General features: G+C 46.4%; 1 long non-coding RNA gene across 1 annotated transcript; it reads right to left on the reverse strand.

Moving 5' to 3' along the window:
- Nucleotides 1–8068: 8068 nt before the first annotated feature.
- LOC310845019 lies at nt 8069–27163 on the reverse strand. The gene is made up of 4 exons (XR_014564427.1): nt 27062–27163; nt 16377–16499; nt 11308–11446; nt 8069–8218 (listed from the first exon to the last, which is right to left on the reverse strand). It is a non-coding gene; the product is annotated as an uncharacterized lncRNA (long non-coding RNA).
- Nucleotides 27164–27736: the final 573 nt, after the last annotated feature.

Here is a 27736-nt window from a genome sequence, read left to right on the forward strand (position 1 = left end):
AGGCAGGAGAAGGACTTGCCCTACCTTCCTCCGCAGCTGTGGCTGTCTTTCCAGAGCAGTTGTTCAGTTGTTTGCTCTGGCAGCTGCCAGCTTTGCCTAGTCAGGGGAGATCAGCTGCTGCCTGAGCGAGCCTAACAGCAACCAATATCCTGTGGCCAAAGTGCGCAACACACTCTCGGTCACAGACACACGTTCAGACAGACACATGCAAACCTTCGGACACCTTTAAAGCAGTTTTGCACTTTTTTTGCATAGATAATCATTTCTCAAGATACTCCAAATCTAGGCCCAGATTCTGTGGTTCCCCCTTCACAGCACCTTTCAGAACATCCCATGTCGGTTAGGATCCAGAAAGGATCTGGAGAACTAGGGGTGGAATTCAGTTATTCCGTCAATTCAGGCATTTCTGATTGCCCAATGGAATAACCTCCTCACTCCTCCCACTCTATATGCTGATCTGGGGGTTCCCCAAAAGCAGATTTTGGGGAGACAGCAGGGGCAGGAGAGGGAGGGAAATCCCTATTCTGCTAGTGGGAGTCATTGTGCTGGTTTCTGCTACAGGAATGGTTCAACTGAATCTGGCCCTGGTTGCTGTATCCACTCAGACTAAAGCAATAGCCCTTCCTGGGAATTACAAATAAGGAGAGTGCTGTTGACTCAGGATTCCCCATTGGACTACTGCAATGCGCTCTACGTGGGGCTACCTTTGAAGGTCACCCAGAAACTACAACTAATCCAGAATGCGGCAGCAAGACTGGTGACGGGGGGCGGCTGCCGAGACCATATAACACCAGTCTTGAAAGACCTACACTGGCTCCCAGTACGTTTCCGAGCACAATTTAAAGTGTTGGTGCTGACCTTTAAAGCCCTAAATGGCCTCGGCCCAGTATACCTGAAGGAACGTCACCACCCCCATCCTTCTGCCCGGACACTGAGGTCCAGCTCCGAGGGCCTTCTGGCGGTTCCCACGTTGCGAGAAGCCAAGTTACAGGGAACCAGGCAGAGGGCCTTCTCGGTAGTGGTGCCCGCCCTGTGGAACGCCCTCCTACCTCCCATGTCAAAGAGAAAAATAACTACCTAACTTTTAGAAGACATCTGAAGGCAGCCCTGTTTAGGGAAGCTTTTAATGTTTGATGTATTACAGTATTTTAATATTTTTTTCGGGGGGGGGGGGGGGAAGCCGCCCAGAGTTTAGGGAAGCTTTTAATTTTTAATAGGTTTTAGTGTTTTGTTGGAAGCTGCCCAGAGTGGTTGGGGAAACCCAGCCAGATTGGCGGGGTATAAATAATAAATTATTATTATTATTATTATTATTATTATTATTATTATTATTAATATTAATTTATTATTATTATTATTATTAATAATAATAATAATAATAATAATAATAATAATAATAATAATAATAATATTACAGCATCTAGTTGGCCACTGTGAGAACAGGAGCCTGTCATTTTGCAGTTGGTACCAGCATCATGTGGGCGTTAGAGCCTAGATGCACCCCTCCAAGGATGGGAGAACCTTTCCATTTCAGTTTATCCCCCCCCCCCAAAGTTTGGATTCAATTCTCCGCCGCAGTTTGCAATATTTTTGAAAGACCTCATGAAAATTCATCACCATCATAGAGCCAATATACACATCGTTGTGTGCATTTTTGCCTAATGGCACACATTTTTCCCCAAAGCATTTTTGTATATTCTTTTCAGATGCATTTTTAAAATGCACCCTTTCCCCTAGGATAGGCTTTCCTGTACACACTGCTTGGCTGGAAAACTTCATTGCAAAATCCTGAGCAAGGTGGATTTCATAGGGTGGCTGTGTTTGGGTTCGTGTATTGTTTCAGAAGGTGCAGGTTTCGCCTGTTCACTTTTAAATGTGAACCGAACTAAGTTTCTCCTCTGCCTCTAGCAACTCATGCTGACAACATTTTGGGAGGCATCTCTGCAAGGAAAACATAGCAGCTGTGATTTACCGGGAAAGTTCGGACTGCCTGGATAATCAGGGACCATGGAGCTGCATGGGAGCCCTCCTCCCCTCTCTCTGCCCTGTTTAGATGCATTGCGGAGAGGATGTAGACCTCCCCAGGCTGCCTTTATGGAAAATCCCCAGCCTTTTTCGTAGCGAGAGGAGAGAGATTCTCCCACACCCACCAGCGTAATTCATGTGGGCACCCAAGTTGCTAACCTGTTGCTGACAATCACTTGAAGACATGCAAGTGTAAACTGAGTAATTATTTGGCAATTTACTGCTGGGGATTTATGATTGTGGCAGATCCCTGGGTGCTGAAAAGGCTTAGGCCTTGCGGTGAGTAAGAATAGCATCTGCTGTCAGGGACGGCGCGGATCGGGTTGCAAGGGCAAGCGGTTCTCTTGCACAATCCGGTCACCTGTTCGGATTAAGATGGAAAATGTCCTCTCCTGTCCCGTGGGCTGGCATTGCACAAGCCAGGGCGCTCTGGAAGTCTTGAATTTCCCCTCTGACATGCTTGGAATGGTTCGAGGCCGGACAGGTGATTTTTTCTTCAACTGGGCCATTGTGGGGCTCTTGCCATAATCGTTTGCAGGCTGCGGTGGAGCTCCCAAGACATCCATGCCGAAGCACTGTTTTGGGGAAGGCAGGGAGGTACGGTGATGTTGGACTGTGACTCGGGAGACCAGGGTTCAAATCCTCACTCGGCCACAAAGCTCATAGGGTGATCATGGGGCGGTCGCTGCCCCTCATGAGAGCCAGTGTGGCGTAGTGGTTAAGAGCGGTGGACTCGTAATCTGGTGAACCGGGTTCGCTTCCCCGCTCCTCCACATGCAGCTGCTGGGTGACCTTGGGCTAGTCACACTTCTCTGAAGTCTCTCAGCCCCACTCACCTCACAGAGTGTTTGTTGTGGGGGAGGAAGGGAAAGGAGAATGTTAGCCGCTTTGAGACTCCTGAAGGGGAGTGATAAAGCAAGATATCAAATCCAAACTTTTCTTCTTCTTCTTCTTCTTCTTCTCACCCTAACCTACCTTGCATTTAACCTGATATAAATGTTTCTTGCTAGCAATTGTCCCTGATACAACAAAGCACTGTGTGCTATTTTCAGCAGTAAGTGCATTTTTAGTGCATCCTTCCTCCTAATGTATGCATTTGTGTAACCGTTCTCCTTGATCTCAGGAACCATCGTGCAACATGCAGTGATGATAACTTAAGTGGTGTCCAAATGCAGAGCAAAATAGACAACAACTTCCCAAAACATAAAAGGTAAAGGTAAAGGTACCCCTGCCCGTACGGGCCAGTCTTGACAGACTCTGGGGTTGTGCGCCCATCTCACTCAAGAGGCCAGGGGCCAGCGCTGTCCGGAGACACTTCCGGGTCACGTGGCCAGCGTGACATCGCTGTTCTGGCGAGCCAGAGCCGCACACGGAAACGCCGTTTACCTTCCCGCTGGTAAGCGGTCCCTATTTATCTATTTGCACCCGGAGGTGCTTTCGAACTGCTAGGTTGGCAGGCGCTGGGACCGAGCAGCGGGAGCGCACCCCGCCGCAGGGATTCGAACCGCAGACCTTTCGATCAGCAAGCCCTAGGCACTGAGGCTTTAACCCACAGCGCCACCTGCGTCCCTCCCAAAACATACAGTAGATCAATTAGCAGCCAACGCCTTAAATCATTGTTGCCACCCAGCACCCTGAGTGTGGGAGAACCATGTGGAATGAGGCTACAACATCTCCTTGCACAGTATAATATTAAACATTTTGCTAAGCTGAATTGCTTCCCCTGACTGGTGGAGTCCGCCACCAAGCTTCAGGAGAAAGGCGAAGGAGGAGATAACTCTCATGCCATTCTTGGCAGTTCTGGATGGTCAACTGCTTCCATAGCACAGTTGGTAGAGCATGAGACTCATAAACTCAAGGTTGTGTGTTTGAGCCCTACGTTGGGCAAAAAGATTTCTGCATTGCAGGGGGTTGGACTAGATGACCCTCGTGGTTCCATCCAACTCCACAATTCTAGGATTTTATGACTACAGCACGCAAGCCAAGAAGTCTCTCCTCTTGGCAAATGAGACAATCCCATTCCCATCATAGGATTCGGCCCACAATCAACAGGAAGCAGACTGCAAGGAATGCTCTTGGCTCTGGCGAAGGCCCGACCATGACCTAATAGGCCTCGTCCGCCTTTGAGTTCCAGAAGGCATTCCTGCCCCTTGCAGAATTAGCAGGCTGTTTCTGCAGAGCCTCCCAGCACCTGCTGAGCCCGGATTCCCTGTGTAGAGGTCAGCTGCGTATCTATGTTCCTCTTGCAGAGATATCTTGATATGCTGATGGGAGTTGTAGTCTAAAGCAGCCAGAGGCCACCAGCTTGTCAAATGTTGACTTCTCCCATTGAAGAAAGAACTTCAGGGAGCAATTAATTCAATGAAACTCACCCCTGAGCATTGGGGAAAGAGAATCACTGATCAGTCGTCATGCCTGCAGTGTAAAAGAGATATAGCAGGATGCAAACTCTCTCTTTCACTCTTTCTTATATTCCCATCCCTTGCCAAAGTCAATTTTTGCAATAAGATTTTTATTAAAGTTTTTCATAATGCAATGAAATAGCAACTACAAAAAAATTAAATAGGATATGGAGTCCTCTCTTAAAAGTAGTTCTTGGCCCTTGCCACCCACAGAAGATTAAGCATCTCCTCCCAGCCTCTCACCTGAGATCTGCCATTTCTCTGTCTCTCACCCAGGATTCTCCATAAACCATCTACTACCCCCATGAGTATACAGTCTCTGTACCTTACTAAAGGCCCCAAGCTTAGGCCTCCAAAGAAAAAAGGGGGAAGAAAGAAAGAAAGAAAGAAAGAAAGAAAGAAAGAAAGAAAGAAAAAATAACCCACGTAACTGACCCTGGAAGGGTGATCGCCGAAGAATTGATGCTTTTGAATTATGATCTTGGAGGAGACTCTTGAGAGTCCCATGGACTGCAAGAAGATCAAACCGATTCATTCTGAAGGAAATCAGCCCTGAGGGCTCACTGGAAGGACAGATCCTGAAGCTGAGGCTCCAATACTTTGGCCACCTCATGAGAAGAGAAGACTCCCTGGAAAAGACCCTGATGTTGGGAAAGATGGAGGGCACAAGGAGAAGGGGACGACAGAGGACGAGATGGTTGGACAATGTTCTCGAAGCTACCAGCATGAGTTTGACCAAACTGCGGGAGGCAGTGGAAGACAGGAGTGCCTGGTGTTCTCTGGTCCATGGGGTCAGGAAGAGTCGAACACGACTAAACAACAACAACAACTGACCCTGAGCATTGGGGGGAAGGAGATTCGAAGTGAACCACTGTTCAGTCATCACGCCTTCAGTTTGGATGAGATATTGTGGGATGCTCACATGCAAATATATTCCACCCCTTTCAGAGTGTGGAGAGGCAAAGTCAATTATGCTTGTGGCATATAGCAGCAGGGCAAAGACTGTGGTGTGCTAGGGGGCTGCTCCTCCTGAGATAACACCCTGATACACCATTAACGGACAGGTAGTGGAAAGACTGCCAAGGGGCTGGGGGCAGAGATGGCTGAAACACAAAGCTGGCAAGGCATGCAAGATTGCCAGGGAGAACCACTAATCCCCATGTGAAGAATGAAGGCGGTTTTGAAGGCATGGCGAGCCCTGCTGCTTTCTCGGCCAACAGCTGCTGGGCTCGAAGCACATGAGCTGTGGAACCCTGAAAAGCCATCTGGTGTTCATCCGAGATAAATCCGGCAGCAATGGCCAGAATTCTCCAAGCACCAGGGCAAGGGGGAAGCTTCCAGCTGGGAAAATCGCCTAGAGAGGCAGCTTGGGTAGCAAAATATAGAGAGGTTGCTTGGGGAATAAAGTGGGGAGTAGAAGAGGAAGCCAGCAGCTTAACGCTAAATGGGTGGGATCCAGGACAATTGCTCACCTTGCCCTATGGGTGGAGAGACCCGTAGATCTGATTTCTTTTTCTTTTTTAATTGATTTTCACATTTATCACAAAGAAAAAAGAAAAACATTACAAAACACAAAACAAAGAAAAAAGACACAAAAAAGAATTATTACTTCATATCTCTAATTTCATGACATTCCTCAAATCCCCTCTAACTCCCCTCTATAATTTCTGTTTAACAGTTCTCCAAATTCATATTTCTAATAATATTAACTCCTTTCATTTACTAACCTCTTCTCCTTTATTAATATTCTAATCCTTAATATTTACTAGCACATATTTTTACTGAGGCCCAAGGTCACCCAACGATCTCCATGACCGAGTGGAGATTTGAACCCTGGTCTCCGAGGTCCTGGTCTGACACTCTAACCACTGTGGCTCTGTGATAGAGAAACAGATTTCTCTGCCCTTGGTAAAGTGCAGTCTTTTCTCTATTCCCTCTTTTCTATGCAGTTGTGTTTTGCATTTTTCTTCTTTCACTGATCCTAAACCTCCGCTGCCTTGTGAGATATCTTCAGGAGAAGAAGAAAAGGCGAAGGCATAAACCATGCAGAAATCCAGAGTCCGTAAGGCGGTTGGATGGCGCCTTGCGCACCTCTTTCTGGCAACCAAGCTGGTGCCAAACGTCCTGCTCCGCTTTCCTTTGGACCACATCAGCGAGGCCGACAGGGCAGTCTTGTCATCTGGGCAGCTCAGGACCTCCATACACATTGCCCAGGCTTGCACCCCAGGAAGGTTGCTTAGGTTAATGCAGTGGTTTGACTTCACCCACAGAGGCACACTCCATTGTCTCTCAAGACAGATGGATGCCAACAAGATTGTCCCCTGCAAATGCCGTCTGGAGGAGCCACAGGAGCACATGGGAGGATGGCTTACACGGAGTCAGGCAATTGGTCCATCTTCCCGTTTTTGCCCTAATTGCTGAACAACATTCCCCACTACTTCCATAAAGCATAGCGTACACCTTTCCATTGTTACAGAGGATCGAGTCTGGTTTCATTGGAGGACAAGCCTTTCCATACCAGTGGGAAAACACACTGCTTGCTAAAAGCAAAATGCTTCATATATAAAAAAAGAAATAAATCTGTCGTTCTGCCCACTGGCACAATAAAACTACGCATACACCCACACACACACATAGAGCCCATGGCGAATGATCACTTCTGCAATCCAGTGATTGATTTCCACAGCTGAAAAACAGGATTACAGCCCTGTTTTGCCACAGGAGAGAGCAGGGTGATGGATGAGTTCGCTCGGGGATTACGCTATAGATAGAGTTGTCAACAGCAGGAGTTGCTTTTATTTCCCTGTTCCCCCCACATCTGTGGAGATAACGCAAAAGCAGGGCCAATTAATTGCGGTTTCCTGGTGGCGTCTGGTTATTAAGACTCCCTCCTTTAAAACACTTCCTCAGGCTGTAAACTGAGCCCCTCGCTGCTCTGCCTCTTCAGCTTTCCATTCTCCCGCCGTTCCCCAGGAAAAGGGCGAAATTCTGTATCATCAACATGTGCACACGAAGATCTCCTTGGCGTATGGAGAAGCTCCAACTAAGAAGATTTTGATCCGGCTGGGAGTTTGAGGAAAGACTGCCTGGGGGCCAAAATGACATGCTACACATGGTTGTGAATAATTTCCCCAGATTTTTCTTTTCAAGGGCTGCATATCCCTCCTCGCTTTCAAAACCATCCCTCCCCCAAGGTGCTCCCCTTCTCATTGGGGAAAAGGATACTGCTCCTTGTATCTTTTCCTTAGGGACATGGGTGGCGCTATGGGTTAAACCACAGATCCTAGAACTTGCCGATCAGAAGGTCGGCGGTTCGAATCCCCACGACGGGGTGCGCTCCCGTTGCTCGGTCCCTGCTCCTGCCAACCCAGCAGTTCGAAAGCACGTCAAAGTGCAAGTAGATAAATAACCTCTGGTGGGAAGGTTAATGGCGTTTCCATGCGCTGCTCTGGTTCGTGCTGCTCTTAGTCATGCTGGCCACATGATCCGGAAGCTGTACGCCGGCTCCCTCATCCAATAATGCGAGATGAGCACCGCAACCCCAGAGTCGGCCACAACTGGACCTAATGGTCAGGGGTCCCTTTACCTTTATCTATCTTTTCCTTAAAGGGGAAAAATTAATAGATGGGTACAGCTGAGTGGGAGAAACAGTTTAAGGGAAAGGACCGAGCAGTTGCTTTTCTTCTACTTTTCTCAAAATCACAGTTGTCCTGTGATGGCTTTTTCCATTTAAAAGAGGCCAATGGGCAAAGATGATGCGAGCTTTGGTTCAGCAATATCTGGAGGCAGCCCTATACAGGGAAGATTTCCATGTTTGGCGTTTTACTGTGATTAATGCCAGTCAGATGGCCACATATAAATATCAAATTATTACCGTATTTACTTGAGTCTAATGCACCATCGGATCTAATGCACACCTCAATTTTCAGAACCTTGAAACCCAAAAAAGTATTGGCTGGCGAATGTAAATGGGCCATCAAATCTAATGTGCACCTTAATTTTCGCAGTGCAATTTGGCCAAAAAAGGTGAGCATTAATTTGAGTAAATATGGTATTATTATAGTGAAGGCTCTTGCTTCCATGACTTTCTTGTGGGCTTCCTGAAGGCACCTGCTTAGCCACTGTGGGGAACAAAACCACCAAACTAAGTGATCTGGAACCCTGAGCAGGAGCATTCCACACTGCAACACATTGTAGCAGCTCCAACTCATTGGCAATCTATATAATAATGCAACACAATCCCCATTTCTTTCTACTAACTGCTAGAAACCAAAACCATCCATCAGGATGACAAAAGACAATGCTCTCCTTCAAAGACCAAGTGAAAACACCTCAGTTTCACCACCTGTTGTCTTTTACAGGGTTCGGTGATTTACAGCAATAGAGAGAAAAGTGAAGGAATAAGACCACTCAGTTGTAAAATGTGTTCTGATTTACTGCTCAGAACAAGGGAGCTAGGATTTCTCACCTACCACTCGCGTGATCTCTCAAATCCCTGCTGCCCAGTTATTAGAGTAGTGGTGAATAGGAGCAGGTACCTGCAGATATGGAAGCCCTGCATGAAGTTTACTGGTGCCATAGGATTACCCCATAAGCCACACCCCTTGAAAGTTTCAGAAAGGTGTTTGGAATGTGTTCTCAGAATGCTGTTGTGGAAGCTGTATGCGATCTGGCTTGTTTGTTCCTTTTAGTGGCTTGTAAGAGCCATGCGGTCTGAGCTTGCAGCAACCAGCTCAGGCTTTACATGTTGAGCTTCATGTAACCAGCATGCTTAAGTCTAATCAATGCTTGAAGGGGTTAACTCCATAGAGTAAGCTGTCCTGCCAGGTTTAGCTAGGTCATCCCCCCTCAGCTTGGGAGGAAGGTAATCAAGCCTATTGTTGCACCTTAGTCTACCTGAGAAGCTCAATGTGTCAGGTCTGAGCTGGATGCTCCAAGCTTTGACTGCATGGCTCTTGCAAGTCACTATTGAGTTCCTATAGCAATGGTTTAGGAACTTTCACCACTGTAACTAAGCAAAGTTTTACTGCCTGTGCAACCTATTCTGAATGATGTATGGAAAAGCACATGAACTTGACTTTTAAAGAGTTTGTAAGTAAACCAAATTTTAACTTACCAAATGTGTGGTCTTTTCCAATGCTGGGGAAGAGGGAAGTTTTGGAATTCACAATGGCATATTTTAAAGGTTTAACAACCTATATTATGTTTTACCTTGCTGCATATTTTGTGATTTTAAATCTCTGGTGGAGTTCTCTCACCCAAGAGTGCTTGCCCCAAACCTGGATCTTTGCATTCAGGGACTTCTTCTATATTTATACCTGGTTTTTTATCTTGCACCAACACCAAGTAAATGGTTAAATGTGCAGACGACAACAAAGAGGGGCACATGCAACCGATCTGTGTGCCTCTCTGTGTGTGCTGGGCTATTATTACATCAAACCTCGGCGACAGGTCAGCATGGCAGGTTAATGCACTTGGAGAATTTTTCATGAAGATTTTTTGACTTGGTCACAGCTTGGATTCATAGATCATCCATTAGTCACAGATGTCAGCAAGAGTATCAAAAGTATTAAAGGTCACAAGAAGAAGAAGAGGTCACCTGTCCTAGGGAGGAATCTTGAATGCAATAATGCATCGCAGAAGGGCTCTCCATTGGCTGGCTGCAGAGTTAAAATTACACCCAGCCTTGCAGTTCTCCGTGACCCTCCCTCATAAGGCTTGAATTTATGCCCACAGATTCAGCAACATGTCTACTCTGCATTTTGTACAACCCTTTTTGAGTGTTTGGAGCAGACATCAGCTCAGAAATCCTTCCTGAAGCCCTGTAATCACATTAAGAAGAGTCGTGCTGGATCAGGCCATGGGCCTACCTATCCCAGTGTCCTCACAGTGGCCAACCGGATGCCCCAGCCTACCAGAAAGACAAGAAAGTACTGTAATGGTTGGAGTTAGCAGCAAAAAGAATAGCTCACTCGAGGCCAGTGAAGCTAAAGCTTTGTTCAAGGAAACAAACCACAGCTCAGGCCGAATGGTCTCAGCAACCCTTTCCAGGAGGTCTCGTCCTGATGTAGCAATCCCAATGAAGGACTGAAGGTCCCCGCATGTCAGGGACCATGCTGAGGAGGTCTGCACTGAGGAAGAATGTTGGTCCTGATCCTGATCCTGAACCTTCCCAGGAGCAGGAGGACAGCATAGATTTGGAACAGTGGTTTGCAGAGGGGCATAATTCAGAAGGCAGAAGCTGGGAAATCATGGATGGGGGAAACAGCTAGCAGAAGAAACACTAGAAGTGAGTTAACAAATTTTCAGTTTCTGGATAGTATCCAACCCCCTTCCTCAAAGTCCTGGAGAGCTCAGAAAGTTTCAGAACAGAAAGCGCAGCGGCTACAAACTCAGATTACAAGACGTAGGAGTGACGTAGATTAATAGGGACGGAGGAGTGAGTAACCTTAATTGGGAGCACCGCCATTCTGGTTAGAGGCTTACTTTTGTCCTTCGCTGTCTTTATTAAAGAAATTAACTGGTAAGAATTCCCTTTCATTTGATCTGTTCATTTATGGCCACGGGGGAGGAAGAAGATTCCCCGAAGCCTGACACTGCCTTCCCAGTGTCCTCTAGAACAACTCCTCTCCAGGGTGTTTCCCATGCAGTCTGCGTTAGGCTGCGTCTGTGCACAACCACCCTCTGCTCTGCTAGTTTCATTTCTCTGTGAGTTCTGGGAGATCAGCGAGGAGGGGAGCTGGTTGCAGCAGCGGGGGAAGACTCCCTTGATTCTTCAGCAGCTGCCTCTTGGCCCCACTCCTCACCAGCCTCTGCTTCCGCCTCCTGATTCTGGACTGCTCTCTGCTACAGACTCTCCCAGCTCACTAAGACCTGTTACCTCTTCAGCTTACAACACCTCCTCCTCCCAGTCTGCTCCCTCTTCTCCCTCTGACTGCTCCTTGTCGTCCCACCACCAGCCCCCTGGCTCTGAGTCTTCTTCCCCTGTGGGTTCTCTTGAATGTTCCCTTGCTGGGCCTCTCACCACTCCTCAGCATCCAGGCAGTTCATGACAAGTAGAGAGAGAAAGAAAAAGTCAGGGACGGGAGAAGAGTGAAAGATGGAGATACACAGTCTTAAATTTAAGGGGGGGGGGACTAGACTTGACACAGATCTGACACCAAAAATGGTAGCCCTGTGTCAAATTATTTTCTACCGTCCTGTTACATTTAGCTAAATGTTTCTGTGTTGTTTCTCCAACTCCATTCAGTGTTGTTGGCTTTTGCTGTTCAGGAATTTGCAGGGAAACAGCATGGGTACATCTAACTAAATGATACAGGAGGCGAGAAAGCAACAAAGGATGCCTCTTTTCAGGGACATCCCTGTGTCAGGTGTCACGTCTTGTTCCATCCTTAACTAGGGGAAGGGATAGCTGATTGGTTAAAGCACCTGCTTTCCATGCAGACTATCCCAGGTTCAATTCCCGACATCGCCAGTTAGGGCGGGGAGAACCACTGCTGGTCAGTGTAGACGACTTCACTTGTTATAAGGCAGCTTCTTACCAAAACTGGAATGGCCTCCAAGATAGTGAGGCATCGTAGAGATTGGAGCCGGTTGACCATCGATCAACAGAGATGTGAAGAGATTTCCGGCGACTGGCATTTTCTTATGCCCCAGTGTGAAAGATAATGGATCAAATGGGAAATCAATGGGAAATACGACATTTTCTCCAGTGCCTGCTTCAGAGTGCATTACACCAAGGTTTTTGGTTCCATTATTACGATGATATATTGCTGGAGGTGGGCAGGGAATGAGCATCGGAGGAGGAAACTTAACTCGACACAGTTTCTATTCATAGTTTTGCTCGTGCCGGGAATGACTCCTAAGATATGTACGAATATTTCCCCACTGCCAACGCTGCCGCAAACCATTCTTTTTGGAGAGTGTGAAATCAATTAGTGATTTTCTGCCTATAAAGTGGCAAGGCGAAAATTTATATGTATATCTATCTATCTATCTGTCAGAAATCCTGGATTTCCCAAAGATAATATCAGCAGAGGATAAGATCACATCTATTACCTCTGTGTTTTGTTGTGTTTTGGTTAATATTTTACGCATTGCAGAAGGATTGCCAGAGTCGTTTCCAGACATGACACATGGCAGACACAACTGGTATGGACCAATCGGGGCTAAGCCATGTGCTTCCTGAAGCAGGCAGGGAAAACGCAGATGGGAGCCCTGATTAGACCAGAGTGGGGAAGAGGAAATCCTCATCTACAGAGGTCCCTGTTACCCATGGATCTGGAAGTATTGCGGTTAAGAATGTTAAAAATGTTTAAAAAACAACAGCACCCCACCTGTAATCAACTGGTGCTTCCAGGTAGGGGCTTAATTTGCAAATGGGTCCCAGGGATACCGCAAATGGGTCATTGGCAACAGAGGTTTTTCTTTTTTAATAAAAAAATATTTTAAGAATCAAATTTCCTAGAGAAAGGGGAAATCCAGATTAAATTTGAGGGCAGGATACTGGCTGGTGTCTTGATGCCAATGCTGCAATCATCTTGCATGCTCAAGAAACTGGCATGCACAGGAAGTACTGATTCCACAATAAATAGCAAGTTCGTAAAATTACCTCTGTATTGCTGGGTGTCTATCAATTGCCCAAAGATGGAAAACATTATCTGAAATTAACACCTCATTATGGGGACATGGGTAGCGTTCTGGGTTAAACCACAAAGCCTAGGGCTTGCCGATCAGAAGGTTGGATCAAATCCCCACGACAGGGTGAGCTCCCATTGCTCAGTCCCTGCTCCTGCCAACCTAGCAGTTCGAAAGCACTTCAAAGTGCAAGTAGATAAATAGGTACCACTCTGGTGGGAAGGTAAACGGCGTTTCTGTGCACTGCTCTGGTTCACCAGAAGCGGCTTAGTCATGCTGGCCACATGACCCGGAAGCAGCACGCCTGCTCCCTTGGCCAATAAAGCGAGATGAGCGCCGCAACCCCAGAGTCGGTCACGACTGGACCTAATGGTCAGGGGTCCCATTACCTTTATCTTTATGATGGAGTAATATCTGGAAAATTACAGTGCATGAAAATCTTACTGGGCACACCCATTTTTTGAAAGGAAAATCAAAGGTAATCTCGTTGGTCTCGGTTTGGTGGGAATACAGTGGTACCTCGGGTTACAGACGCTTCAGGTTACAGAATCCGCTAACCCAGAAATGGTACCTCAGGTTAAGAACTTTGCTTCAGGATGAGAACAGAAATCGCGCAGTGGCAGCTGGAGGCCCCATTAGCTAAAGTGGTACCTCAGGTTAAGAACAGTTTCAGGTTAAGAACAGACCTCCACAACGAATTAGGTACTTAACCCGAGGTACCACTGTATGTTAAAAAAAAGGAGAAAATTTACACTTGCCTTTTCCACAAGCCTCTCAGGAAATTTGGGATAAGTAACATCTGACTGCTTGAATCAGAAAAATTCTTGATGTGATATAGAGCCTTTTATTCTTGCACGCCTTGTGCCTCTGATAGTTTAGTTGCCACCCTTGTGGACCTCTCGGTTCTTATGATGATACTCTCCATTTCCCTGTCTGCATCTTATGACAAATATCCCGATAACCTGCTTTATCACTTCTTATTGTGCATGTAACATCTCATGCCAACTTTGGCTTCGTTTTGTATTTATGTGTTTCTCTCATGATTTTATTATTTGAGTTATATGGAAAAATCCCCTTCATGGATCATGGCCACTGGTCCCACCACCTCCTGGCAAATAGAAGGGGAAGAAATGGAGGCAGTGAGAGATTTTACTTTCTTGGACTCTATGATCACTGCAGATGGTGACACAAAATTAAAAGATGCCTGCTTCTTGGGAGAAAAGCGATGATAAACCTAGACAGCATCTTAAAAAGCAGAGACATCACCTTGCCAACAAAGGTCCATATAGTTAAAGCTATGGTTCTCCCAGTAGTGATGTATGGAAGTGAGAGCTGGACCATAAAGAAGGCTGATCGCCGAAGAATTGATGCTTTTGAATTCTGGTGCTGGAGGAGACTCTGGAGAGTCCCATGGACTGCAAGAAGATCAGACCTCTCCATTCTGAAGGAAAGCAGCCCTGAGTTCTCACTGGAAGGACAGATCGTGAAGCTGAGGCTCCAATACTTTGGCCACCTCGTGAGAAGAGAAGACTCCCTGGAAAAGACCCTGATGTTGGGAAAGATGGAGGGCACAAGGAGAAGGGGACGACAGAGGACGAGATGGTTGGATAGTGTTCTCACAGCTACCAGCATGAGTCTGACCAAACTGCGGGAGGCAGTGGAAGACAGGAGTGCCTGGCATGCTCTGGTCCAGGGGGTCATGAAGAGTCGGACATGACTAAACAACAACAACAGCTGAATGCCATGATCACACTGGAAAACTGGCACCTAAATTTCGCACTGGTACCCAAACATATTGTGCATCCAATGCATTTTCGTATAAAAGCATTGCTTCTAGTGCCTCACGTGCCTAAAGATTTTAGGAAAGGGGAAACCCTGGCAAGCAATTTTGTTTTTGTTTTTTGTTTTTTTTAATGAATAGGGCTTTTGATCTTGCAGGCTGCTCTGCATCTGAGCCTGTGCTTTTCAAGTTTTGCAGATGGAGTGGAAATTCAGAGTAACCGCAGGACTCCTGGCACAGGTGATTTTTCCTGTTTTCAAAGTTGAAACTGGCAGCAGCAGATGCTGCCGCTTTTCTCTTGAACAGGACAGCCATCAATGGATTCAGATGATTTGTGGACAGAATGGGAGGATAGGATAGAAGCTTGAAAACTGCATGCATAGTTTTCCTAATATTTTTTTTTTAAGGTGCTTCCACCTACCTGGAAATTCAAGCCTGCCACCAGGTCAGTCCTGAGGTCTGGCAACCCTAATCTGGAGGGCTCAAACCCCACTCATATGTGTGCCTTTGCATGTGCCCATATTGTCAACATAAGAATACAGTGGTACCTCGGGTTAAGAACTTAATTCGTTCTGGAGGTCCATTCTTAACCTGAAACTGTTCTTAACCTGAGGTACCACTTTAGCTAATGGGGCCTCCCGCTGCCGCCACCTCGCGATTTCTGTTCTCATCCTGAAGCAAAGTTCTTAACCTGAGGTACTATTTCTGGGTTAGTGGAGTCTGTAACCTGAAGGGTCTGTAACCTGAAGTGTCCGTAACCTGAAGCGTCTGTAACCCGAGGTACCACTATAACACTTAAACATTGCAAGTACTTGACTTTTCATTTCCTTTTCCTTTTCCTCCTTTCTTTTCCTTCCTTCCTTCCTTCCTTCCTTCCTTCCTTCCTTCCTTCCTTCCTTCCTTCCTTCCTTCTCCCATCTGCATTGTTCAGTTAGCCTAAAGGACTCCTGCTTTCATGTATTTTTTCCTGACATAAAAATTGCCTTGCTGATATATCCAGTAACTTTGCACTCAGTTACAAGTGTTTTCGTTGGAAAGCATTTCTCCAGTCCTTGTTTCAGCATGAAAGGACTTATTGATACTTCTTTTTTTTTTTTTAAAAAAAAAGACCAACCAATGGAAGCCTAGAGTGAAAAGGAGTCAGCAAAAGAGATCTTTAAGTCCCTTTGAGAGCACACCTGGCCGGGTCACCTTGAAGTGGGCTTTAATTGACTGGTAGACAAAAGAGCAGAACAAAAGTCCTTGAGAGAGGGGAGGAGAGGATTCCTACCCTTTGGCTTTTAAGAACTCCACCTTCCCTGACCTTATTATTGGCTCCTGGAATGAAGGTGCCAGCAATTCAGATTGCTTCCTTTCTTTTTTGTCCGATTCTGCTATGGTCGTAGAGTTGAGTAAAGGAATGGAGGGTGGAGGGGAGACAACATTTTGCAGACATTTGGCAGAACATAAGCATTAGAATTCAATATTTTTTGAGGGGAGGATTTTCATTTTGTTTAACCGCTAAATACTCAAAAGTTTGAAATAACTGCAACTTTTAATTCCTGAAAGGACTGTATCCTTTTCTTCTTCTGACTAGCTTCCAGTAGTTGTACAGTCATACCTTGGTTTTCGAACAGCTTAGTTCTCAGATGTTTTGGCTAATGAATGCCTCAAACCTGAAAGTGACTGTTTTGGTTTGTGAGCTATTTTTGGAAGCCGAACATCCAATGGAGCTTCTGATTGGCTGCTGGAGCTTCCTGCAGCCAATCAGAAGCCACGGTTTGGTTTCTGAACATTTTAGAAGTCGAACAGACTTCTAGAACGGATGCTGTTTGACTTTCAAGGTACGACAGTATAGTCCTTTCAGTTCCTGCAAAATACTTTTAAATTTTTTAAAAAAATGAATTAACTATTCAATTCCTTATAAAACCTTTAAAATATCCATATATCAATGGGGGAAATGTATCAAAGGAGCAGGCCAATTTTAGATTTGCTGGGGAATTCCCCTTCACTCCATTTTGACTCCATGTTAACTGGGCTTAGTGAGCGGGGAGAGACTGTGGCAGAGAGCAGTCCAGAACTGGAGGAAGAAGCTCAAGCAGGGGTGGAGGGAGGCCAAGAGGCAGAGATGAGTCAGGCTGGGGAAGGATCACCGGTGTCTCCCCCTCCTGCTGCTACAAAGTCCCCTTCTTCCTTCTCTCCCAGAATCAGAAGAGACATGAAGAGGGCAGAGGAGAGATTCGCTGCATGGAGGTGCATTCTCCGATTGCTTGGAAAAGACGCTAGGGAGACAGGAGCTTTGTCTCGCCAACTGATTCATGTGGCCAGACTTACTGGGGATGAGCCGCTGTGCTCATTAGGCCTCACACTCAGCCAAATTGGTGAAGATTGTGTTTTCCTAATAAAGAGTTAACTCCAACTTTGAACAGTGTGATTTACTGCCCGCTCACACTTTGACACTGGAGGGCACCCGCTTGGGAAAGGCTATCTTACAGAGACAGAGGATTCATCCTACCTCTCCCTGTCCAATGTTTGTGGCACTTAACTAATTTCTTAGATGGTTGGATGATTCTCACATGGAATCTTGCAGACGACCAGTTACGTTAAATAAAGAAAGAGCATCTCCTAAAAGGGAAGTCCTTAACCCAGAAAATAAATAAAATAGTTGATAGGTAAAGGTAAAGGGACCCGTGACCATTAGGTCCAGTCGCAGACGACTCTGGGGTTGCGGCGCTCATCTCACTTTATTGGCCAAGGGAGCCGGCGTACAGTCATGTGGCCAGCATGACTAAGCCGCTTCTAGTGAACCAGAGCAGCGCACCGAAACGCCGTTTACCTTCCCGCCGGAGAGACACCTATTTATCTACTTGCACTTTGACATGCTTTCGAACTGCTAGGTTGGCAGGAGCAGGGACCGAGCAATAGGAGCTTACCCCGTTGTGGGGATTCGAGCCGCCGACCTTCTGATTGGCAAGCCCTAGGCCCTGTGGTTTAGACCACAGCGCCACCCGCGTCCCAAAATAGTTGATAGCCATTGGTATATGGATCTGCACAAAATGTGGTTTAAGAATCTGCACGGCACACACATGTTTTCATTTCCTTAATGTCTGTTTGGTTTAGCTGCCGGTGTGTCAGCGAGAGCCTTGGGCTTTCTGTTGTTTCTAAGCCACGGCGCATAAGCTGCTGCAGCCGAGAGGTCGGGGCTTCCCCCTCGGATCTGGACTGCTTCCTCTGTTTGTTCTCCCCCTTTCTTCTCCAAACCGTTTAGTGGAACAGTCCTAAATTGCCAGCTCCAAATTAATAACTGGAACCTGGATTACTTCACCATCAGAAGCCTTGGCAGCTCAGCCCCCCTCCGATTGATTGCAGGTGAACAGCTCCCAATTGCTCTTTCCTGGGTCATGCCTCTGGCCTGCGGACCACCTGGAAGGCGGCTTTTGTTAAATTGCCCCGAAGATCCCCTGCCCTCCCCTTCTGCCGCGTACTTTTTCGCTTCCTGGTCCCTATGTAAACCCGCCATCTCGCCCTTCAGCCGCACGCAGTGGCTTCAATTAGCCTTTTTACGAGTCAAGAGGCCATCTCGGCATCGGGCGTACTTGCTTGGCGCACTCCCTGGGGCTACGCGCTCGGAACATAGGGGAAGCTCTGTTTATTTGGACGGCACGGCCAGCACATCTACTTAAAATGCTTCTCGGCTGGGAGACGTGGCCTGCTTAGGGTTAAGTCTGCTCTTAAAGCAATTTAATTAAAGCTGTTCAGATTCCTGGCCTGATAATGCTTTGGATAATGCTTGGATCTGACCAAGGTAAAGCCCATCTGGACCGGATGCTGTTTCCAGCTGCTGACAATCAAATGCTTCGGAAGAGTCTCCAAGTTCCCTGGGAAGTGGGATGGTTAAACCCAGACCCTCCAAGTGTCCCTGTTTTCTAGGGACAGTCCCAGATTTACAGAAGCCATCCCTGTTTCTGATTTGATCCCAGAATGTCCCGCTTTTCCTTAGGATGTCCTTATTTTCATCGGAGAAATGTTGGAAGGTTATGTGACTCCCAAGCTGAGGAGATAAGTAACTATACAAGCTTTAGAAGACATCTTGAAGGCAGCCCTGCATAGGGAAGTTTACAATTTTATTATATTTTTATATATGTTGGAAGCCACCCAGAGTAGCTGGAGCCACCCACTCAGTCGGGCGGGGTATAAATAAAACAACAACAACTATTATTATTATTACTGCTGTATATTTCCATCAGAGAAATGTTATGTGACCCCTGAGCCAAGGAGATACGTAATTATACAACCTTTAGAAGATATCTGAAGGCAGTCCTGTATGGGGATTTTTTTTTTAAAAAAAGGTTTGATGTTTTATTTTGTATTTATATATGTTGGAGGGATGTGGGTGGCACTGTGGGTTAAGCCACAGAGCCTAGGACTTGCCAATCAAAAGGTCGGCGGTTCGAATCCCCGCGATGGGGTGAGCTCCTGTTGCTCAGTCCCTGCTCTTGCTAACCTAGCAGTTTGAAAGCACGTCAAAGTGCAAGTAGATAAATAGGTACCACTCTGGCGGGAAGGTAAACGGCGTTTCCGTGCACTACTCTGGTTCGCCAGAAGCGGCTTAGTCATGCTGGCCACATGACTCGGAAGCTGTATGCCAGCTCCTTCGGCCAATAAAGCAAGATGAGCGCCGCAATCCCAGAGTCGGCCACGACTGGACCTAATGGTCAGGGGTCCCTTTACCTTTATATATGTTGGAACCCTCCCAGAGTGGCTGGGGCAACCCAGTTAGATGGGTCGGGGTATAAATAATAACATGATGATGATGGAATAGGACATCCCTATTTTTATCGGCAAAATGTTGGACGATATGTAAATCGCTTTGGAAATTGCAGCTCAGAGAGGGGCAACGGGTGTCCTAGCAACCTTCACATCCATAACATACTACAGTTCCCAGAATCTTTCAGGGAAACCAGGGCTGTTTAACCTGCTTGGCTGGGGAGTCGCTTTGCACATTGCAGATTTTGGCAGATGGCTGTGTTTTGGTTTGTATGTAGTTTAGGAAAATGCTAATCCGGTAGGTTCACTTTTGCAGGTGAACTGAATCGAGTGTCTCCCATTACCCTAGAGGCCTGGGAATGATCTTTCTCCCTCTGCCTGAGAGTTTGGACATCTTCTGCCAGTTGCAGGATGGAACAACATGGACCAATGATTTGGTATCAGTCAACTTTGTATGTCTTTTCTCTCCTCTACCCCATTCCATTATTCCTAAGATTGTGCAAATCTATTATTCTCCTCATAAATATTCCCGTCAAAAAATGTTTCCTTGCCTATGTTTTTGGCAGCAGCAGCTGTTAGAAAATTCCCAGAGCATTGGCAACAGCCTTCCTTTGTGTGTGTGTCTCCTAACCTACCACAGAATATTATTAAACTTTTTCCACTCTGCCTCTTTCCCCGTCTGCAGGGTAGAAAAGAGTTTGGTACCAAATTTGGACGCTGTGTGACAGAATGCAAAGACTATATGCATTTTATTATTATTACTATTAAGGAGCCTGAGTTGAAATTAAACTTTTGCAGCAGTGAACTCGCCTCCTGAAGTGCTGCGAAAAGTGGGGTGGGCCCGAGGAGCTGTACCCAACCAGACAGGCACAAGGCTCTCTCTGACTGATGCCTTCTTGACTGCAGGAAACCCAAACATCTGCTTTGATTCAGTCTTGATGGAACGGTGGCTTGTAAATTCATGACTTAATCAGGACTGCTGAAACAAATGGCACATACTGCGGTGAAGGGGGGAAGGGGAGAGATCAGAGCCAACCTGAGATCTATCTGTCAGTGAATGCTGTATAACAACACCAAATCACAGAATCACACAGTTGGAAGGTACCCCAAGCAAGGGGTCATCTAGTCCAACCCATGCAAATGCAGGCATCCTATTGAATATTTATTTATTTATTTATTTATTTATTTATTTATTTATACATACCCCACCCATCTGGCTGGGTTCCCCCAGCCACTCTGGGTGGCTCCCAACAGAATACAGTGGTAGCTCGGTTTACGAACTTAATCTGTTCCGGAAGTCCGTTCTTAAACCGAAACCGTTCTTAAACTGAGGTGCGCTTTCCCTAATGAGGCCTCCCACCGCTAGTGCCTTTCCACCGTTTGGATTCCATTCTTAGACTGAGGTAAAGTTCTCAAACCAAGACACTATTTCTGGTTTTGAGGAGTTTGTAAACCAAATCGCTCGTAAGCAGGGCTGTTCTTAAACTGAGGTACCACTGAATTAAAAACACGACAAAACATCAAACATTAAAAACTTCCCTAAACAGGTTTACCTTCAGATGTCTTCTAAGATGTCTTGACATCTGGTGGGAGGGCGTTCCACAGGGCGGGTGCCACCACCGAGAAGGCCCTCTGCCTGGTTCCCTGTAACCTCACTTCTCGCAGTGAGGGAACCACCAGAAGGCCCTCGGGTCTGGATCTCAGTGTCTGGGGTGAACAATTGGGCTGGAGACACTCCTTTAAAAACCAAGTAGTTTTTGGTTCTTTTAAAGCTATTTTATAGATTTGTTAACAAAAATTAAGAAGTGCAAACAACAGAAAGGAAGAAAGCAAAGAATAAAAAAAAATGTTAACCATAAGCAGCCCACCAGGACAAAAGCACAACGCAGCTCCAAAGGGAATGATAAAAATATCAGCTCCTAGGAAGATTCACTTCAGAGATAATAATATATAAATGAAAGTATTCTCTGCCTGTGAGTTCCGTCATAATTGAGACCAAAGGTATAGCCTTAAAAGAAAGAGATCTCAGGGTGCTCTACAACATAAGATCACAATATAAAAACAACAAAATACATAGTAAACAACAACAACAATCCAATAATCCCCTCTCTTACAACACATTTAAAAGGGCTTTAGATGTCAATCAATGAAAGGCCTGATTGAAGAGGAACATTTTCGCCCGGCTTCTAAAGGTGTATAATGATGGCATCCGGAGAGCACACCCTCCAACATTTGTCCAATGGAAATAGGAATGTTCCATTTCATAATGATAATTTTACTATTTATACCCCACACATCTTACTGGGTTGCCCCAGCCACTTTAGGCAGCTTCCAACATATATAAAAACATAATAAAACTTTTTTTTTTTTTTAAATCCCCATACGGGATTGCCTTCATGCAGCTCGAGGATTGGATAACTCCATACCCTCCAACATTTCTCCAATGAAAATAGGGACGTCCTGAGTAAAAGTGGCTCCTGATGTATGGGAGTGAGAGCTGGACCATAAAGAAGGCTGATGGCTGAAGAATTGATGCTTTTGAATTATGGTGCTGGAGGAGACTTTTGAGAGTCCCATGGACTGCAAGAAGATCAAACCTCTCCATTCTGAAGGAAATCAGCCCTCAGGGCTCACTGGAAGGACAAATCCTGAAGCTGAGACTCATAGGCGCCGACTCCATGGGGCTTGAGGGGGCCCGAGCCCCCTCAAAAATTCGTTTGGGGGGGGGCTCTGCCCCCCCAATAATTTAAGAAAATTATTAGTTATATTATGCTTTGTAAAATCACAAAATTATGTTGGTATTTTTTTTTTCCTTGTTTGACGATAGTTACCTTTTAAAATACATTCAGTAATGAGTTAAAACAAAGCCACTCCCAATCTAGAGAGGGGGTGGGGTTGTGGGCTCTCGACCCATCAACAATCTCGCGGGGCTGGCATCAGCCCCACAAGAAGCGGGGATTCCCCCTAGCTCATTAATATTCACCGCCCACGGCGGCAGCCAATCGGCTGCCGCAAAGGGCGGGCCCTCACAGGTTCACTTAAGGTCGGGGCAGCCCGGGGCTCGCCCCTTTCGTTCCCCCAGCAGCAGCGGTTTTGAGGTCTTGGGCCCCCCCAATATTTTTTATAAGTCGGTATGGGCCCCCGCCCCCCCAATATTTTTTATAAGTCGGCACCCCTGCTGAGACTCCAATACTTTGGCCACCTCATGAGAAGAGAAGACTCCCTGGAAAAGACCCTGATATTGGGAAAGATGGAGGGCACAAGGAGAAGGGGGCGACAGAGGACGAGATGGTTGGACAGTGTTCTCGAAACTACCAGCATGAGTTTGACCAAACTGCGGGAGGCAGTGGAAGACAGGAGTGCCTGGCGTCCTCTGGTCCATGGGGTCACGAAGAGTCGGACACGACTAAACGACTAAACAACAAACAACAACAACAAAGGAAAAGTGGACATTCCCGGATCAAATCAGGAACCGGGACGGCTTCTCTAAATCAGGGACGTCCCTGGAAAATAGGGATACTCGGAGGGTCTGCAGGTGAGCCTTTCTGGAGAAAGCCTTCCACAGATGGGGAGCCACTGCAGAAAAGGTCCCGTTGCCACCCTCTGGATCTCTTGTGGAGGAGGCACATGAAGAATGCTCTCAAAGGATGATCTCAGGGTCTGGATAGGCTCATATGGAGAGGTGGTCCTTGAGACATTGCTGCCCTGAGCCATGAACAGTGTCTCTGCTGGCGACCAATAAATCATCCCAGTGGCTCAATCTGGGAAAGTGCCACAAAGCTATACATTAAAAATCGGAGAATCCTCCTTTTGCCAAAATCCTTTTTCTGTGTCAGGGGCAGGGGGACCCCATTCCAAATGCCTCCTTAATACTTACTTGTCTTTAATGTGGCCTCGGAAAGAGTATTAATTCATTAGCAGCTGCTCAAATATGAGGAATTGTGATGGGGCACAATATAATTTGTTTTTATTAATATAATTTGTTTTTATTAAGGATTTGGGAATTTAGCTTATATGCCAAGAAGATGGAACACATTTGTCAAAACGTTATTTATAAAATATTGGAATAATAAGGTGCAAGACACAATCAGCCAAATTACTTTGGGGGAATAGATAGAATAATTATTATTGCAGTTTAGTCTGCATGAATATTCTGTGGGAGTCCCCCCCTCTTTCCTTATGGCAAATAGTTTATGTGGCTACATAAAAATATTATGTATTAAGGAAGCACAAGGCTACTAGCTGCAGTTCACCACTGGGAGCAAGGTTCACCTTATGTTCATGTGATAATTACTAATCCACCTCCTTCTCAGTATTATTATTATTTTGTAATTTTTTGTACGCTCCTGAAGGAGCGTCTCCACCCCCATCGTTTCCGAGCACAATTCAAAGTGTTGGTGCTGACCGTTAAAGCCCTAAATGGCCTTGGTCCAGTATATCTGAAAGAGCGTCCCCACCCCATCATTCTACCCAGACACTGACGTCCAGCTCTGAGGGCCTTCTGGCAGTTCCCTCGCTGTGAGAAGCCAAGTTACAGGGAAGCAGGGAGAGGGCCTTCTCGGTAGTGGCACCCGCCCTGTGGAACGCCCTCCCACCAGATGTCAAAGAGATAAACAACTAGCTGACATTTAGAAGACATCTGAAGGCAGCCCTGTTTAGGGAAGCTTTAATGTTTAATAGATTATTGTATTTTAATATTCTGGGAAACCCAGCCAGAAGGGTGGGGTATAAATAAATAATAATAATAATAATAATAATAATAATAATAATAATAATAATAACATTACACAGAACTGTAGAATCTTAGAGCTGGAGGGGACCCAAGGGACATCTAGTCCAACCCCCTGCAAAGCAGGAATCTCAACCAAAGCACCCATGACAGATGGCCACCCAACCTCTGCTTAAAAATACTCTCCATGGAAGGAGAGCCCACTGCCTCCCAAGGGAGACTGTTGCATTGTCAAACAGAAAAATTCTTCATAATATGTTTTGTTAATATGTGGGAGAGGAAAACCGCTTTCCTGCCTTTGTTAAGCTGCAGAGGAGACTCTGCATAATGTCAGACAAAAGGGAGTGGGACGGATGCCACCAGACTTCAGTGCAACATGAAGCTGTCTGTGCCCTCCTGGGCAGGGAGAAATCAATGTTTGACAGCAGACAATTCCTCAGGGGTGGGGGGGATGTGTAACACTGTAAAGTATTCAGCGGGAGGGGGCTGGTTGCAATGGGGGGGGGGGGGTTGGAAGGCTCTGCCTCCGTCAGGGCACAAGCACACGCCTTTGATTTTCTCTTTACGGCCCCCATGTTGAGTGATCTGTCTTATTGGCACCAAGTTAACTATTTTTAAATGATGCAGCAGCTGGCTCAACACATATTTCAAAGATTTATGCTCCGGCTTCTGGCTGGAAGGGGGAAAATTCTGGACCAGTTACTACCGTTTATCCCATATACAGATATGGGCTTCGTAAATTCGTCCCAGGCCATTCAGAGTGCAGAGTCTTCAGGAGCTAAAAACAGGGCAATGAGGTAACCGAGGAAGGCAGGCCAGAAGCAGCCGCCCCCGGAAAATATAGGACAGATTTGCATTTAAGAACATTAGGAATCGCTACGCAGAGTCAGGACCCGCCAGCCACCAAGCTCAGAGTTTGGCCAGCCGAGTTTGCACAAGTAAGGCAAGATGCGGGGTCCCTCCCTTTTGCTCCTCAATACTTTGGGCATCGTGCCCCAGCCAAAATCCCCGAAAATTGCGCTCTTTTCTGCTAGGCCTGTGGCCGGAGGACATCGCTGTAAACTGCTCAGATCGTGGTGCAAATAATGAAGACCACAATCTTCCTGGTCTTCCAGATCAGGTGGCCTTAGAGGACCAATCCTGTCACAGCACCCTCTATAGGTCCAAGACTCTCCACACTCCTTCAATATACCCTCCAATGTTTCCCCAATGAAAATACGGACGTCCCATTCCATGATAATAATTTTTCTATTTATACCCTACACATATTACTGGGTTGCCCCAGTCATTCTGGGAGGCTTCCAACATACAGTGGTACCTCGGGCTAAGAACTTAATTCATTCTGGAGGTCCATTCTTAACCTGAAACTGTTCTTAATCTGAGGTACCACTTTAGCTAATGGGGCCTCCTGCTGCCGCCGCACGATTTCTGTTCTCATTCTGAAGCAAAGTTCTTACCCCGAGGTAATATTTTTGGGTTAGCAGAGTCTGTAACTTGAAGCATATGTAACCTGAAGCGTATGAAACCCCTAGGTACCACTGTATATAAAAACATAATAAAACATTAAACATTTTTTAAAAAACCCTTCCCTATACAGGATTGCATTCAGACGGCTTGGAAGTCGGATAACTCCATACCTTCCAACATTTCTCCAGTGAAAATAGGGACGTCCTAAGGAAAAGTCGGACATTCTGGGATCAAATCAGAAACCGGGATGGCTTCTCTAAATCAGGGATGTCCCTGGAAAATAGGAACGCTTGGAGGGTCTGCAATCTGGCCTGTGAAGCCGTAATTTATTTTATTACTTGATTCATAAAATTTATACACTGCTTGATTGGAAAAAAGAAACCCACCCTCAAAGCTGCTTTCAAAGAGAACAAAAGAATGAAACTACCAGTGAAAGCAATTCTTTGAAACATTCAGAAGATAAAATCGGCAATAAACTAAAAGCAGACTGAAACATATGCCAGCATTCTACTAGTCTTGGAAGGCTTGAAAATGTTTTAAGCCGGCACCGAAAACAGCATAGTGAAGGAGGCTGCCTGGTGTCAACAGGCAAGTAGTTCCAAAGTTCCCTCAGCAATTGTGCTGCAGCATTCGGCACGAACTGCAGCTCCCAGATCAAGCTTGAGAGAAGTGCCACACTAGACGGACAGTTCTTTTCATTTCTCTCCCACCCCATTTCCCCCCCTTCCTATGTCCTGCTCAAGCTGAGGTTGCTCTTGAACCCCGTTAAATAAGGGGCTGTTTAGCAGCTGATGTCTAGCAAGGCCGCCTCCTTATGCTGAGGTCTTGCAAGGCTTGCAGAGAAAGGATTGCTGCGAAAGGGATTCGCTTCAAGTCTGCAGTAGGCTGGTGCTTGCCAAGCTTAAAGGTAAAGGTAAAGGGACCCCTGACCATTAGGTCCAGTCGCGGACGACTCTGGGGTTGCGGTGCTCATCTCGCTTTATTGGCCGAGGGAGCCGGCGTACAGCTTCCGGGTCGTGTGGCCAGCATCACTAAGCCGCTTCTGGCAAACCAGAGCAGCGCACAGAAACGCCGTTTACCTTCCCGCCGGAGTGGTACCTATTTATCTACTTGCACTTTGATGTGCTTTCGAACTGCTAGGTTGGCAGGAGCAGGGACCGAGGAACAGGAGCTCACCCCATCGCGGGGATTCGAACCTCCGACCTTCTGATCGGCAAGCCCTAGGCTCAGTGGTTTAACCCACAGCGCCACCCACGTCCCGCTCACCAAGTTTACTCGCTGGGAAACAAAGGCCAAAGTTTTCAAAGCTGCAGGTGGCAGAGGGAAGAGTCAGAAGATTGGGGGAAGGCCTGGAGGCAAAAGGGTCCATTCTGGGAGGCCTCTGTAGAAGCAGACCCACAAGTGGTAAACAATTTACTTGCCAGGGTATGTCCTCCCGAGCTGGCATCATTCTTCCTGCCCCCTTTGGCACAAGGGACGTCAAAGCCCTTTGGAGTGCAAGATAATCTGTGGAGGGTTAAGAGCCAGAGGGATGTGTTTGTGATGAGATGAGGGAAGTGAAGTGCCCAGTTATTCCTCGCTCCAGCTTCTATTAATGTTACTGGCACCTCAACAGGTAAATTCACTCGGAAACACTTGGCCCATGAGGTCAGGCGGCAGGAATTGATCAGTCTAATTTTAAGCAAAGTAATGTCAGGAACAAGGAACCGCCTGCACCGTGTTTTTACATTAGTTTAAGAGTCAAACAACACATGTTGAAGTCTACCACCTCTCAATAACCCTCTCCTGCTCTGATCTTCTTCTTTTGACTCCTTTGCCCCACAAGTTGGTGCGTTTGCAGTTTAAAAATGGAATTAAGTTGCAATAAGCCTTCTAATTAGGGTTGCCAGATCAGAAGAACATACCACCCAACATTTCCCCAATGAAAATAGGTGCATACTAACTAATAAT

The sequence above is a fragment of the Podarcis gaigeae genome (genome assembly GCF_964106915.1).
Source record: "Podarcis gaigeae genome assembly, chromosome: 1".
NCBI classification, from domain to species: Eukaryota; Metazoa; Chordata; class Lepidosauria; order Squamata; family Lacertidae; genus Podarcis; species Podarcis gaigeae.